The 17,807-nt window shown below is 36.8% G+C and overlaps 1 protein-coding gene across 2 annotated transcripts in view; it reads left to right on the plus strand.

Moving 5' to 3' along the window:
* LOC149580051 (Small nuclear ribonucleoprotein family protein) overlaps positions 1 to 17,807 on the plus strand; it is a 58,988-nt gene that overhangs the window by 40,431 nt on the left and 750 nt on the right. The window contains exon 2 of one of the 2 annotated variants that reach the window (XM_089788671.1): positions 17,102 to 17,428. The exons of the other annotated variant lie outside the window; for it this stretch is intronic. The gene's annotated coding sequence lies outside the window, so the exon portion shown is untranslated. Of the gene's footprint in view, positions 1 to 17,101; positions 17,429 to 17,807 lie in introns of those variants that run through there. 2 annotated transcript variants of the gene reach the window in all.

Consider the following 17,807-nt stretch of genomic DNA (forward strand, 5'->3'; position numbering starts at 1 on the left):
TTCACCCATTTTTTAATTATGCTTTTTGCAACTGTAAAAACACATCCGAATCTTCTTTGCACATCTTCTCTGATCATTGACGATACAATTTTGGTTAATTGATCATTTCTGCCCCAATTCTTAGTGACCTTCCCAACATGGTTTCCACTCACGACTAGGTGAACAAACCGGCAAAGGAGTCGAGCAAACTCTGTCCTTACCGATTTGTTTTTATTTGTTATTCATAAGGTTCTTTATCTATTAAATTTCAATATAGTTTATAATTTTATATTTATTAATAAATGTTACACATTATAAACTAAGTTATATTATTATTAAAAATTGTTTTATTTATTAAAATATATTTTTGACGTTTTTATAAAATCTGTTTTAAAATATTGCATTTAATCATCTACTTAGTAAATTTTATTTAAGAAACTACTATATTAAATTAAAGTAAATATAATTGTATTAAATTATATCATATGAATTATTATACTATTATGAATCTATATGTTTAATAATATGAACATAAACACCAAAAGAATATATATAAATATAAATTGTTATATATTGTTTTAAATATTTAATTAATATTTATTTATAAAATTATTGTATACGAATGATTAATTTTATTTCATTTAGTTATTTTGTGGATATTAATTATATTTGAAAAAATTAAATATAGGCGAATTTAATTTCATTTTTTTCCTGAGTTTTTTACCTAAGTGAATTTTGTCCGAATTTTATTGTTACCAACCTCGAATTCAAACCTTGTGACTTAACAGTTCAATTTCTAGAACCACAAGCCTCCTTTTCAGCACATCGAACATTATTACTTAAAGCCTCTGAAATTTTGTCACATAATTATTGACTATCACATATTGTTCAAGTTGTACTGATTACCTAAAGTGAATCTGTGGGTCTTTCTAATCAAACTTGTTTATCATTTCTGGATAAAATTTGATGAAGGTGGAAATAAAAAAATGTCTATAAATAAGCATCCTATAGAACCACCACTCATGAGCTAGTCCTTTTAAATGGAAGTTTGCAAATTTGATCACCACCTCTTCAAACATCAGATTTAATTAGAAGTTCTTATTCAATTTTTGTAACCATAGCTTATAGATTATTGATTTAGATGTATCATAAGTCGGAGTGGTAATCTTTCTTAAATGATTCTCTTTGATTCTTCCCACATTCTTAGTTCACGCAAGTCCCAAACTGACAAAGCATTTTGAATATTGGAACTTCGCTTTCCATACTTTTCACATACTGTTCAAGCATTATTAGCTTCTTTAAAGCACTAGTTTCTTTTGCTTCTACCTATTCCTCTTCTATCAGCAAAAAAATGGTTTGGAAGATCTTGCATGGCAGATTAATTCAGACTCTGTTATGACCCATAAAGCTTGCTTCACCCTATTACGCCTTGCCAGGATTCAACTCCTATTTTGCTTATGCTATCATAGCCATATATATATGAATTTCCCTAGCCATTGTCTCTGACTTTGGACAACGGCATTGTGCAAAGAATTCATGTCCTTATTAAATGCTTGGTATTCCTCGATCCTATCGTTTGAATCTCGTGCCTACAACTTTCCTCTTTTTCTCTGATAATGTTTATTTATTTTTTCACTAGTGGGCATGCAAACCCAAGATGTAAATATGCAATAAACTTTTAGTTTTACACACAATAGGTTTGCATTTTAGTTTTAAACTATTATGGTATTTTGTTTTGTATTTTTGAGTATATTCGGGTTTTATAATTTTTAATCTGGAAACTGGAAATATTTATTGCAAATAAATGCTAGATGCAGTAGTCAAGTCCTAGGCTGGAAATGAAAGCTAACCATAACAATTTATTAATCATTAGCTGACAGACTATTCCTGGTGGGAGTTGTTGTCACTTAGATTGCACCCTCCTGCTGAAATGAAAATTCAACAATCTAATGAAACATGGAATGATCCTTGGCCTGTGGGTATGCCATGACAAGGATTAATCTCCGATACAAAGGGTCAGCTTCCCTTGAATCACCTAAAAAGACTTGACTGAAATTGATAGGAAAATGGATAGAGGGAATGCAAATAACATAAACTGAACTTAAACTAAGGTGATTCACCAAGATAACGAAGCTAATGCAGATTGAAAGAAAACTCACAAGTGAAACAATTACACAATAGCTTATTCATAGGTTGACCTTATTGACTTTGATGCTTGTAATGCAAAAATGTGCGGATGTTCGAAGGAAGAAAATTATACTCACAGCCCACAAATTTGATTCCACACAAGTCACAATACTTATCATAAAACTGACTTTTCACATGCTTTAAATCATTCTAAACCTTAAGTAAAGGACCTCTAAAGATCACAATAACTTAGAAACCAAAAACTTAGAAAAGACAAGGAAAATATTGATAAGGTCAAAGAGGATCACTGCTGCATATTATTCAGAAGGAGACAAAATACTCAAAACCGCATTACAAAAGGGACTATGAGCTACAAACAACTCTATCTCTCCAATGAGATAGGAAGCAAGGACTCCCTAATACATCCAAGAAAGAGGAATATATAGGCCCTTGGCTAAAAATTTGCATCTCCTTCAAATCTGGAATAAAAACTGCCATCTCCACCAAATCCGGGAACTCAAAGGGAAAGTTTCTCTGAAAGCTGACGAAGACTGCACATAGTATCCCAAGGATAGTGCTGGCCAAAAACGAATGTCAGCAACCCTCATAAAAATCAACTGATAACCAGATTTTTCTTTTTCTCTGTAAATTCCTAAAAACAATTCTGGGCAAGGTGTTGTCACTAAAATGGACATAACTTTTCCATTTTCTCATGAAAATAACTCAAACCTGATTTAAATGTAAGTGTACTCAGATATATTTCATTTGAGTATAATATTATACATTCATGTGTCCATACAGGTCTGTACCATGCGTGCTAAGTGGCTGCAACAGATTTCTTGATGACAATGGTCATTACTTATATTTCATTCTTGAAGTTCAATATTCCCTACAACATGTATCTTTCTTGTTGCTCCATTGTTACTTCATGTAGCTACACTATACTTCCTACCACAGCTTGCATTATCCTTTCTCCTACAACATGTATTTCTAGTTTCTTAATGTTCTCCTGTAGCAACATACTTATATTCCTCATTGAATGCAACCTCATGTAGCATAATTTGTATCTTTTAGCATATCATCCTGATTGAGTCCGCAGGTTGAAAATTAGGTAACATTTTGGTGGCCTCTGATGGGTGTCTGCCTGCTAGACATGTGACCAGTAGCCTAAAATAGTCCATTGGGCATGGGGTCGAATATGTAGTCATGACTGAAACTGGAAACTTGGCTATAGATGTATATTGATAGTAGTTAAAACTCTTCTTTGTAACTCGCTAAGGCCTTTGAGATCAGAAACCTTACTGAAAAACATTGAAAGCTACTATTGAAACTGACTGACTGTGCTTGACAACACTTATGGAAAGCTAGAAAACTAACCTATCCTATCCTAATCAGCATCAAAGATGCTAAATAAATCCATTCAATGGTTGGCTAAAATAGCTTCCTTTCTTCCTCAAGTTGCAATGATCAACACACTTAAAGGAAAATATAAGAGTATAGAGAAATGAACACTACTGAATCATTTGATGCAACATCTCTCGAGGAATGAAATTTTTGTTGCTTCTCCATGCTGATTGAAAAAATTAGCATTTTGGAATGAATCAATGTGCTGTATTTGTGCCTTTTCATCAACATCTTCATGCTTAGGTGCTGATACAAATGAGACTTTCGTGCTTGTCTCAAACTGAGGCAAATATCTGAATGGGCAGAGAAGATGAACTCAGTTTACTTTGCTGGTTTCTCCAATATCTTTCTTTGTTTCTAATTCATCATGGCTGTCCTACAGTATTGAGATCCATGTCAGCTCCTCTTCCATAGTCAGGGGACCATCGTCCTCCATTAGGTCAAGATTGATTTTATCTAAGCCATCAACCTGCTGATAATTCTTGGCAACTGGCTCCAACTTGGATTCTGACACAATCCTCAAGAAGAGTACTCTCCATTAGGAAGACCTCTTCAATAAATACATATTCTGACATTCTCACAGCAAGACTATCACAGAAATCTTTGATAATGTCATCGAAATAACTCTCTATGCTTTGGTCAACTTCCATATCTTGAACATTTAGCTGTTGTGTTGATGCGTTCGAAATCACATTATCCTCATTTTGATCAACAAAAGAGGGCGACTCGTCAAAGATGGGCTTAACCTCTACTTCTTGCTCAACCTCTTCTCTTGCAGCATATGAGATTTGTTCATCATCCTGCTCAAAATATACAAACAATTCATCAAGTAAATTAGAACCAGCAACATCCTTCTTTTCATCCTTATGCCTCTGCACCTGAGCCTTCTCAAATGGTTCTACCAACTTAAAACCAACAAGACCATCTTCTCCATCAGCCCTTTGATCTTGAACCAACTTACATGGGACCACTTTGATAAGGTTTGACATTTGAAATTCGGGATAGTTAGTCCAAGAAGGCTGCCATGCCTGTTTGATACTTTGATTATGTAGTTTAGGGTCGAGAGGTGACTGTAAATGAGTATTAATGAGGTGATCAAAATGACTTTGCTCATTCAGAGACTCATATAGGGGCTGTTCTATTTCTTTTGCAAGGATATGACCCCTAAAACTTGAATCTCAAACATAGGAGATATATTTGGGAATTGTAGAGGCCCAACCTCCTCTAAGCTTGGAAATTCATATTTTAGGGCTTCCACTTTCCTGGGTTGGTTCATTGACCCATGAGATGCTGGTCTGAAACTAGGAACACAAGGTGATTGGGTGTTTATCTCTTGAAGTCAAGAAAATAGCAATCTCATCTGCTCTTCTTTTACAACCATCTCCCCTACAAGATATTTGTCACACTGCCTTTGTTGCAAACCCACCTTCTGCTGATTTTGGTAAGTTTGGTAAGCCCACTCATCCTTTTGCATGTAATACTATTGTTGTCTGTCAATACTACTCATCTCCTTCTGAAAACTTAACAAATAGTCATCCAGGCTTACGTTATCAACATGCGTGGGGGGATTTTGAAAATCATAATGACAGTTGGAAATAAATTGGCTCTCATGGGGTTGCTAATACGTATTGGTGGGCTGCCATAAAGTTTGAGCAGGGATGGGTGGGTGGTAAACATAAGGAGCTTGTTGGGTATTTGTTGCTACGAGATCATTTTCATTCTCTTGGGCATAACCAGAAACATAATGTTCTTGACATGGTAGGATGTGATATGGGGAGGACTTTCATAGAAATGAGGGTGATAAGACATTCGCATGAAAAGAAGACTTGCTCAAACTTTTATATAAGCTGGACATCACTAATATCATTGAAAACCAGAAAACCCAGTTTGATTTTCAACATACCAGCAGCCATCTGCTTGAAATCAATGGATATTCTTTCAGAGTCACCAGATGTGTCTCTTTGTTGCCTCTAAAGGCAAAATTACTACTATACACATCTAACAACAACAATGTAATAAAAAGATCTAGACTGAAATAGCCCCAAGAGTCCCACTAGATGTGCCAAAAATTGTTGTCACTTAGATTGCACCCTCTTGCTGAAATGAACATTCAACAATCTGGTGAAGCATGGAATGATCCTTGACCTGTGGGTATGACATGACAAGGATCGATCTTCGGTACAAAGGGCCGGCTTCCCTCGAATCACCTAAGAAAACTTGATTGAAAGTGATAGGAAAAGGGATAGAGGGAATGCAAATAACATAAACTGAACTTAAACTAAGGGGATTCACCAAGATAACGGAGGTAATGCAGATTGAAAGAAAACTCACAACTGAAACAATTACACAATAGCTTATTCACAGATTGATCATATTGACTTTGATGCTTGTAATGCAAAAAGGTGCGAATGTTCAAAGGAAGGAAATTATATTCACAACCCTTAAATTTGATTGCACATAAGTCATAATACTTATCATGAAACTCACTTTTTACATACTTTAAATCATTCAAAACCTAAATTAAAGGACCACTAAAGATCACAATAACTCAGAAGCCAAAAAGTTAGACAATTAGAATATTGATAAGGCCAAAGAGGATCACTGCTGCATAGTATTCAGAAGGAGCCAAAATACTCAAAATTGCATTACAAAAGGGAGTATGAGAAACAAACAACTCTCTCTCTCCAATGAGATAGGAAGCAAAATCTCCCAAATACATCCAAGAAAGAGGAATATATAGGCCCTTGGGCAAAAATCTACATCTCCTTCAAATCTGGAGTCAAAATTGCCACTTGCACCAAATCCAGGAGCACAAAGGGAAAGTGTCTCTAAAAGTTGATGAAGACTGCACAAAGTATCCCAAGGATAGGGCTGGCCAAAAATGAATGTCAACTAACTGTTGATGTCAGTTTTGTACCACTACATAACATATAGGAATTGAATACTTGGTATGGAATATCAAACACTCAACCCTCTCTTGAAAAGTAAATACTCATGAAGAACATGAGAAGAACTCCAAGGTTCCTTAGACCTGTGGATACTAACTCAGTTATATTAATGTGATTTGCTAGTTAATCACGTAGGCAGGCTTATGTTATTCATTCAAGGATGTTCGACTTTTGCTTTGATGGTGACGAATCTAGCTTTACAATGTATATGAGTGCCAAATGATATTGATGGTGATGATGGAGGGAATGTCCACCAATAACGTTTTGATTTCTAACTTTCTTCTTGATTGAACTCGAACTACTAAACTACTTGCTGCTTTATCTCTACTCCCATGAATGGAAAGATTAACAAATGTATGGGGATCAAATTTGATAAAAGCTTACAAGTGGCTCTACCTCCACAGATGCAGTGATTTAAGAGAAAAAGGCTAGATTACCACGCAAGGCTTCCTAACTAGCCGCTAGGATGCTCGTGGCCTAGTTTATCAATCCCTATCAAACATGCACTAATATCACCATACAACTATCCATCCACTTCTACTTAACTTTCTTGAAATAAAATTTACTTTAACTTCAATGAAATTTAACTCTAACCATTGGAAGTAGAAACCATGCAATAACACCAAGTGTTTTTAATCACCATGCAAGTCACAAAAATGATAAGAGAAGCAATTTTGGTATCATCTTAAGTAACGAGTTTCTTCTACCCTTTACAAATGAGAGCAAATGGCCTTGTATAGGGGCCAAAATTACAACCAACGGTAGAGATTAAGAGGCAAAATCAACGACTCAGATCAAATCCCAGAAACCCTAATTAGGCTTGCCACCCCATTGGCCAATAAGAAGATGCCACCTCATCAATGGACTAATGAAGAAAAGGAAAAATGGCAACCAATGAGAATGCACCAAAATGGTAGCCAATCAGAATTAGATACCTATCCTACCCAAGAAGGAGAATTTGCCACTTGGGCTTACATCAAATGATCCTCTAATATAATTCTACCCTTTTTTTTCATCTTCTTAGCCAAGGCAATGAACTTGGCTAGCTTGTTGTTAATTTCATTTATGGGAGGGCAAGGCGTATGCTTCATCTTGAGCTCAGCTGAATTCATCATGTTGCTCGTTGCTTGCAGTGTCTTTTCATGATCCTTCTCGTATTCTTTCGCATATCCGATAAAGGCATTGAGGGAGGCAAGGGTGCCCAAATGCTTCTTCTTGATGGCAACCTTCCCCACTCATCCAATCTTTGATCCAAACTTTGGCTCATTGATGCTCTCCTTTTTGTTATCTTCAAAATCAAGTGCAACCTCAACATCGCCCAACATGGTTGAAATGGAAGTGTCAATGCCTGGGCTGTTTTGTTCAAATTCATTTCGCATCTCTTCAAGTATCCTCAATTTGATGATCAAGACAACATACCAAGACTCCACCGTACTCATTCCTCCATCCACCAACTTGGTTCTTTCCAAATATCTCTCTGGTATCCCAATAAATGCCCGTAGCCTGGGAATGGGTAAGTCCTTGATTGGAAGGAAATCCTTCCACTCCCCTTCAAATGTTCTGAATTTGTCTCTAATAGTCACCAATGACAATTTGAGATTTTTTTTGTGATTGGTATAGTGACATGGATGGTGAAAGGAGATTCATTCTAGGTAGATATTATACTTGCAGAGAATGTACTTCTCTGCCTAGGGATGGAGAATCTGAGTTACAGGGTATTGTAAAACAGTTGGATGATGCAGTTATTGGCATGAGTCCCCAAGATTATGCGTTTGAGGGTGATGCGATGATAGTGGGAGTAGGAGCATGTGATGATACAGTCATATCGGCGTTGGCGGCTATTTCTGCGTTGATTGATCCATCTATGGAGGAATTTAGCGATATGCATGCAGTTGTTGATGTGTGTTCTGATGATGGTGCACATGTTGATGATTATGAGTTTTCATCAACAACAGGTTCGGTTCAGTTTTCTGTTGCGGCAGTTAGTGTTGTTCTTGTGTCCATATATTTTGATGTGGCTACACCTATTGTTGATACAGTTGGCATAAGTGCATATGGTTCACCTATAGCTATATCTTTTTTAACACATGTTGGTGATGATCAGGATTCTAGTCCAATATATATTATGTGGGTGGATACAGGGAAGAACAGGTTGCATAGATCTTCCACAGAGTTGCCTTCTGGTGACATTCTGACTCTTACATCATCAACACAAGTTTTGGGTGCCATGCTATAGGACATGTTGATGGTCCTAATGATATTGGCATACAATTGGTTCAATGTTGATAGGGATGCCATGTGCTTCATTTGGGATCCAAGTGGAGGTTGGAGTTCAATGTATTGCCGGATTGCTTGAGGACAAGCAATCTCGGGGAGGGAGGACTGTAATTTCCCCATTTTTCCCAGCATTGGAGTTTTAGGGATTAGCCTATTATTGTGATCCTCGTAGGCTAATTATTGTGGATAGAGGGTCTTCTATGGCAGTGGCTTGGTTTGGGAGGGTCTTATCTTCTCCACATTTCAATAAGCTACAGGTTGGTCTTCATTTGACTCAGATCGGACTTTGTTTGGGCTTAGTTTTGTGTACTTACTATTTGTGGTAAGTGGGTGTTGATCGAGATGGACCCTTTCTATTTTTGGAAAGTGCATTTGGTTATATATATATAAATAATAGGTATGACTCCTATTTCAGACGACATATTTAAATGATGAGTATTTTGGGAGTCATTATATTTTTAGTGGCCAAATTATTATTAATTATTAAATGGCTTATTATACAGTTATAATTTAACTTTATAATTTTACTTGAGAGTTGAGTTATCATTGGAAAGTGTCATTTATTAATTAGTTAAGCCAAGTCAAGTAAGAGAATCTAAAGGAAGCTTTTAATTAATGTTGTGTGGTGAAGCTTCTTGAGTGAAGTTACATTTTGGCAACAAAAGAGAATTTGGAGGTTATAAATACAAGCGCAATTCATTAGGAAAAGCATGCTTGGATATTTATTTTCTTTGTTGCCTTTGTGGTTTTTTCTGAGGTTTTGAATTTTGATGCCTTTGCTGAAGTATAAGGGTTTTGATGTTGAGAAGTGGTTTTTTATTCACATCTGAGGTATTTTGAATTAGCTTTTGAGAATAGTTTTGAATCATTGTTGAAGTATAGTGATTCAATTATATTTTGGGATATTGGTTGAATCTTCTTTACTGTATTCTCTGTGGCTGAGGAGCAATTGTTGGTTGGAATAATTCAGCGTCTTCTCTTACTGTATTGACTGTGGTTAAGAGGGCAATTCTATCTTGGAGAGTTTGGTAATTTATATCTCTGATTTCTTGTAATTTCTGATTTGGATCTCTCGAGGCTAGATGTTTGTGGTTTTGCTAGTGATAAAATCTTTATGTGATTGCAAGCGAGAATTGTCTGAAGCATACTAAGTTAATAAATAAATTCAGAATTTGTTGTGAGTCATTTGTTGTTTCAGATTTAAATGTGCAAATTCACATAACAGATTTACATAATAGTGTTTGATATTTATTTGAGCAATGTATAAGGCTAAGGCCAAATGAATTTGTGAACAATTGTTGCATTTTTCGATACTGTGTTTTAGAATTTTAAATACCATATACTTAGTGATAATTGGGTTGTCTGCCAAATGTTTGTTGAAATGTCAAATGTTTGAATAAGTGGTATTGCTAGAAGCATAACCAAACAGGGTTACTACAATAGTAACTGTAATGTCCTCGTTTTTGGCAGGTCTGCACAGTTGATGGAGTTAGCTCATCATAGCGACCCTCGTTAGCTGACAGGGTGTTTTGGGGGGTCCCAGCTGTGGACTTACTATTTTTAGTAGGTCTATTTTTGACAGTGTAGTAGGTGGTTTCAGCAGTTGGTTGTCACCTGTAGTAAACAAGGTTAATAATTACATGAGCTCTTATTTATTTATTAATCATTAAATAATGACATTAAGAGTTATTTTTAAAAAGCATGTTGAAAAGTTTCTAGTGTTGAGTTTTTTTGGGAAATTCCCACAATTTATGAGGTGGAGTTATTTAGGAAACTTTGGCCAATGAAGATTATAAATGAGAGCTCGTTGCATTGGGAAAAGCACGATTGAAAGTTTAATTGCTTTTGTTGCCTTTGTGGCTTTTTCCTGAAGTTTGAATTGTGAGCCTTTGCTGAAGTATAAGGGTCGCTGGGTTTTTGATGTTTGGAGTCTCTGATGAGGTATAGTGGCTTCACTAGTCAAATCTCCTAATTGTCATTATTTGTGTCTGGGAGATTGGAATTATAATTCTGAGAATTCTGAGTTTGTGAATTGAAGCAATTGTTGTTGAGGTATAGCAATTGTCAAAACTCCTACTGTCTATATTGTATCTAGAGTTTGGTTGATGATGATAGACTGACACTTGGAATAGATCCGAATTACTCTTCAATTGGTGGCTGCTGTTGGAAATTGAATTCTAATTTTTAGTGCCAAGTATCATTTGGGGGCAGCGTTCTAAGTTTTGGAATAAGTCCAATCCCGTAGCCTTTGTGTGGGAGTTGAACGACATTAAACTGGGCCTACGAAATGTTAATGGCTGCGTGGATGTTCTAATCACAGCCGTGGGAGAATACTGGGTCTGCATATTGGTGTCGGCAGGTGTTTGGAAGAGTGCTTTGGCATTTGTTGAGTTGGTTTTGCATTCCCAACTAGTTGTAGTTGGTACTAGAGTGTTTTGAGCACGTCAAGTGGTGTTGCTGATTGCTTGTGGCCTTTCTAAAGTAATTTGATTGAGCATTTGGACCTTGGATGTAACTTTTGTATTGATCATTGCCATCTATTTTTCAAGCCAGTTTCATTGTTATTTATTTTGGTTGTATGAGCCAATTAATAAATTGCTGCATACTTTTTAATAATTAAATAAATTTGTCAACAATTGTATAGCTGGCAGAATACAAGGCAATAAGAGAAGTGTTCTTTTACTTTGATTAGACAAATTCTGGTTGGCTATGTGCATTTAATTGTTATAAGAAATCAAAGGAATTTGTATGTTTCAAGAAACCAAGAAGCAAAACTATAAAAATTTAAAAAATGTAGATGAAATTCTTTACACCCAGCGAGTTATCAGATTGAGCCAGGTTGGGCTTTTTACAATCGTACTCATTCCTCCTTCATCCACCAACTTGGTTCTTTCCAAATATCTCTTTGGTAGCCCAATAAATGCCCGTAGCCTGGGAATGGCTAAGCACTTGACTAGAAGGAAATCCTTCCACTCCCCTTCAAATGTTCTAAATTTGTCTTTAATAGCCACCAATGACTTGAATGTTGAGATAAAGGAAGGCAAGAAATTTCGCCCATCTTGAATTATATCACTGATCCAATCTTTGATTTCGTGTAGCTGAGCCGATATCTCTTCTATGTTGCTCTCGTTGTCCTGTGGAAGGACTGCCTAATGCAACTGTTGGATAGGCTGGCAATCTCTCCAATATTTGTTTTTGGCTTCCAACTTCATAATCCTTTCATTTGCCTTCCTCAATTTTTCTCTAATTGAAACCATGCCTTCCTGGATCTCCTCACACTCCATGTCATCCGTGATTCTTCCCAAGTTATGCTCTACTATCTCATACTTCTGGGCTACAATCTCATCCATTGCCTTGCTAACCTTTGGTATAACAATTTGAACTTTTCAGTGACCCTCATCATCGCTTCTGATTACCTTTGCCATTGTTTTTGTAATTTGTTTATGTTTCTCACTATCTTCCTTTTCTACTAGTCCTTGAATATCTTCAATTGTTTGGACAGTCACCACCTCGCCTCTTGGCATAAGCATTTGCCTTAACCATAGTGGTGCAATGCATCTCCCCAAATTTGGATTCAGTTCGATTAGCAAAGCATCACCGACTGCCTCAGGCGCTTGGTTTACTCCATCAATATCAATTGGCCTATCCTCTTCTTCACTAGTGACTATCATGTCATCTCTATGTTGGTTCTTCGAGAGAGGAGAGTATTCAGTACTATCACTGTAACCACTTGATTCTGAATCAAAACTCACCTCTACTGCGACCCTTTGTCCACTTGTATTAACCTCAGCTCCTAGCCTCAATTATGCTCTCCCTTGACGGTGCTGCATTTTGTCTCTTTGCTGGAGGCTCCTAATGTTCTTTACTTTTGTCAACCTCCAAATTTCTCTTCTTGCTTTTAATTGCTCTTTGTTGCCAGCTACTGCCCCCACCTTTCTGGCTGACTGACTCCGCTGGACCTTCTTCCTTTAGTTTCATCTTGTCATAAGTAAGGCGTACCTTTCGACTTTGTAATTGTCTTAACTTCTCATTGTACGATGACTGAGTGTGTAGATCAACGGTCCTCGTAACTGCATCTCAAGAAGGATCCTGATGATCATCCCAATCCACTGGACCCAACTCTGTTCCATCCACTGTATCATAATCTTCCCTTAGCACATTTTCATCATCTTCTAGTTGATTAGGAATATCAAGGCCTTTTCATCTGATTGCCCTCATGCCCATTGACAATCTTGAGAAAGCTAGCTTCCTCACATGAAAGTCATCCTGCGCATTGACCCAAAAATCTTCTATAATAGGAATATGTTTCAATGTGTTTTCGTGAGATGCCTTGGTAAGACCATTAGGATCAAATCCTTGTCTTGCTCCATACCATCCTAGAAGATGATACCCCTCTAACTCCTCCGCAGTTGCAAAGGCGACAGCATTGGGGCAAGTATCATTGCCTATTCCAAATGAGAAGGTAATCCCTGTCTCACCTTTAAGTTTCATCATCTTGCCATAATGCTCAAGTTGCTTAGCCAACTCCATCAAAATTATCTTGTCGTGTGGGTACCTTGGAAGTCTCCTAAGACAAACTATACTTCTTGCTACTCTAATATATGTGAATTACGAAAATTGGATGAACTAATTCCCATACTTAACTTTTGCTTCCGCTTTCGATGAGAGCCTCCTAGCAGGTGTCACTTGTAATATCCTTACCGTCTTCACGGAAAAGGCATCATAAAACATTTTATAATTTTTGGTCTTCTACAAATGAAGCTGTGGATAGCACTCATGCACCAAACATTGCCCCGACACATTGCCAATCACTCCTAAGGCCTAAGTCCAGGATTTTCATATAGTCTTGCAATCAGATAGAAAAGATAGGATCCCATGTATAATTGCTTTTGGTTTTGCATTGTCCTAAGTTGCAACTCTAAATTTTCACTTATAATCCTAGCCCAATCAAATTTTCTCTTTCCATTTTCAATTTCATCAATAAATAGTACATCTAGTTCTCAAATTGCATACCTTGAGCCATGCCCATGATCCGACTGAGAAGCACACTAAGGTCACCATACTCTGATTTGAAATTTGATTGGGTGAGCTTTGATGACTCGGTAACTCCCTTGCCTTCGTGTAACCAATTATGCTTAGGTGAATGAAGTAGGCCTCTTGATTACCCTGAAAGAACTTGGCCGCCTGATCCATCATTACCACTGTCATGCCTTTATACTGGGGAATATTAAATACTTCCTCGACCACTTGACAGTTGATGTTAGCCAACACTCTCTTCCCTTCATAAAAAATGATGAACTTGGTAACAATATCAAACTGGGATGCATACTCCATTACCCGTTCTGGACAAGGCAAGGTAGGAGGGAAAGCCGTCGCATGTATAGTTTCGCTCTTGTATATCTTCTTTGCCATGGGGGATCATCCTTCCTTCAATCTATCCTTCAATTGTACCATGTTCACTGTGCCGATATTGGTATCACTTATTTGCCTCACTTTTGAGAAGAAGGTGGTCTTAGGCATCATGTCTTCCTTGTCTTTTTTGGTATTCGTTCTCTTTGTGTTTTTGTTTGTATTAACATCTAACATCCTAAACACTTATTTCTGCCCCTTTGTTCTAAATGATATGGACTACACTTATCAATCTCCAAATTTCTTTCTATCGATAGAATCTAGCTTATTTCTACCTCTTCAAATCCTATGTCTACACTTATCAATCTCCAAACTTCAACCCTAAGTGTGGGACTACCACTTATTTCTGCCTCTTTGTTACCTTAGGATGAACTACACTTATATACCCCAGCTTCAATCCTAAGGTGGTCTAGCTTATTTCTACCTCTCCAAGTGTCCTATCATGAAATCTACACTTATATCTTCCAATTTCAGCCTATCAATGGAAATGATGAAGTGGGGGATGAATAGTGCAAGAAGAGTATAAGGGGAACAAACCAAGCAAGAACAAGGAATAAAATCTGCCGTAAAAACCAATCTTCACCTCTAAAAATGAATAAGAATCTTACCTTAAATTTGCCTTATACCAATAATCGGGCCCCTTCAAATTCAGATCAGATCTCAGAAATTTCAGTCCTCCAAAATATGATGCTCTAGCAAATGAATTGCTTGTAAAATCTGCCCTAAATCAGAATTTCGACTTCTCAAACTCGCCCGCAAATGCAAAAAATCAGACTTTAAGTTGCCTTGCCTCAGCCCATATAAAAATCTCCATAGCTGAAGAAGAAAATCACAACCTTAGGAGGAAAAATCAGACCCCAAAATTGCCGCCAATCTCGCAAAAATCAGGCTTTAAATCGCCTTGCCTCCACAAATTTGACCTAGGGCAGAAATCCCCTAACTTGCAAAAATCAGATCTGCTCCTTCAAATTCGCCCTAGGGCAGAAATCGCTCATCCAAGGAAGAAGAAATCGCTGCCAAAACGCAAAATCAGATCTCTAAAAGTCGCCTTTGCTGGAGATTCGCCTCTTTAGAAGAAAATCGCTCAATCTTGCAAGAGGAGGTGGAAACAATGAATGAGGAAATAAGAGGGGGGGAACCCCTTTTTATATCCTCTAGTTGATCTCCATAGTGGGCCGATCTGCTTGGAGGGAAACAAAAAATTAAATTAGACTTCCAAAGGTGGCCCAGATTTAAATGAAACATGAAAATAACCACGCCCCATAGTGAAATTGGTCCTTTTAATTGCTAGTTTAACCCATAATTGCAAAATAGAAACAAGGTAAGCCTAGGAGATGTCGAAATCTTTATTTAACAACATTTTGACAATTAAAATATCATTAAAATCGAATCTAGCAAGCCAAAATCAATTTTCAATTCCAAATTACCAATTTCCTAAAATCTCCTATACAAAATTTCAACCAAATTAATGAGATTTTTCAATTTAATCCAATTTCAATTTTGCAATACAATTTCAATTTTTAACAAAAATAAATCCTTTTCCTAGCAATCGAAATTCAAACTCTAAATACAATTTCACTATCAGGTGTTTAGGGTTATATTGCAAAGCAGTGATAGGTGGGCACTCTACTGAAGATTAAACTCTCAGGCAGCCTTGTCAAGGGAGGCAGATGCTGCCATTGCAAGAAAACTCTTCCTGCTGTGTCCTCTCTCTAATTGGAATATTTTTGTTGGTTTTTTTTTTTTTAAATTGTTTGCATTGTTGGGTGCTTGAGTGGGGTGGCTAGGTTTCTGTAGTAGAATGTAGGAGAGTCAGTGGCTCTGTTTGAAAGTCAAGGCAGAAATTGAAGGAGTGGGGAGCATTTAGCTGAAACCTAATCTTTTCTGCCTTTATTAGGCCGTCTCCTCTTTGTACCCTCTCATCTTTGTAGACGATTCCTTTTTGGATGGTGGATAGGGTTATACATTATACTGCAGAGCGGTGTAAGGTGGGCACTTTACTGAAGATTAAACACTCAAGCAGCCTCGTCAAGGGAGCCAGATGCTACCATTGCAAGAAAACTCTTTCTTCCGTGTCCTCTCTCTAAGTGGAATATTTTTGTTGCTATTTTTTTGTAAATTTTGTTTACATTGCTGGTGCTTGAGTTGGGTGGCTAGGGTTCTGTAGTAGAATGTAGGAGAGTCAGTGGCTCTGTTTGAAAGTCGAGGCAGAAATTGAAGGAGTGGGGAGCATCTCTTCTATTAGCACTGGTTGCTAGACTTGTGCACTGCTTATTACTACAGATTTTAGTAATTTTGTCATGTGTTTGGTTATCTGCACTTGTAGAGGTAATGGTTTTGTTTGCACACCCCTAAGGATGGCGCTCATAATTACTTGTTTCTACCTCAATGGATGCTATTGCCAGTTTCTGTCCTACTTTCCCTTTAATGTTCGGTTGTTGGCTAATGGAAGGGCGTTGGGAGTGGGGTTATGTACGCCACAAAGGAGGCAATGGGAACTCTACATTGCCTACGTCTGCGTAGATAGTTTCTTCTTGAATCTATAAAAACCAGTGTTTTCTTCACAAGTGTATTTAAATTTGCAGCAATAACATTTGGGTATGGAAATTGTGGTACATCATTGTTATGTTCAGTGGCTTCATCATTTTTTGTTAGAAAAGAATCTTGACTTTCTTCACAAGTGCATTTAAATTTGTGGTGATAACATTTGGGTGTTGAAATTGTGGCATCTCATTGTTGAGATCAGCAGCTTCATCATTTTTTGTTAGAAAAGAATCTGGACTTGCCTTGCAGTTAAGGTGGACCAGGACAGTATAGTTGTGATCCCTATGAATTTTTAAATTCATTACAGAGAAAAGTAGAAACCCTAAAAAACCTAGAAATGCTAGCAGAGTTTCTGAGAAATTTTGGCAAAGGAAGGATGTGCAAAGTTGATCTTTTTTTTTTGTTCACTGCAGTAATGGATGAGCCAAGAAGAATGAATGCACAGGCAGTGTGAATGGGTTTGCACTGCTTCTAAATACAAGAGAAAAAATTGTTGATCAAGATTTTGCAAAGCTTCTTTGAGTGTGACATATTTTATAGTTGGTATTTCAAATACAAGAGAACAAAGGGCATAGGATGTGTCTCATTAATTCTTTCAAATTTGTTGTATATGTCTGTTTCGAATGTGTTTTATTGATTGTAAATTGTCATGGTGTGCTGGTAACTGTTATATTATGATATACTTTTTGGATGGGTATATAAATTTTATAATTATATGTTTCATAGTAAATTTTAGAGGATATTCTTTGTAGTTTGGATTTAAATGGCTCAAAGAGGGGAAATAAAAAATAGATTCCCTGATATCCACATAAGAAACCCATCTAAAATTGGTTCTGCTTATTGCAACTGTCTAGTCTGTTATGTTTTACTTGGTTTATGAGGGTTGACAATGATTCCATCCAAGCAATTATTCATTGCATCAAATCAGATCACTGGTTTACTAATATTGATTTGTGTGGTGCAAACATTATTCTGTTGTGGGAGAATAGGAATGTTTTTGAACGTTGAGGGCATTGCCAAGACCATGTCTATCTAGGAATGTGCTTTTTAAATGAAAATATTTATTAATTTGTTAATTTTGATGTAGGAACTTTCTAAATTTTAATTAATATTTGTTTT

Source organism: Cupressus sempervirens, chromosome 1, assembly GCF_028749045.1.
Source record: "Cupressus sempervirens isolate cs-2001-9-10 chromosome 1, ASM2874904v1, whole genome shotgun sequence".
Classification (NCBI taxonomy): Eukaryota; Viridiplantae; Streptophyta; class Pinopsida; order Cupressales; family Cupressaceae; genus Cupressus; species Cupressus sempervirens.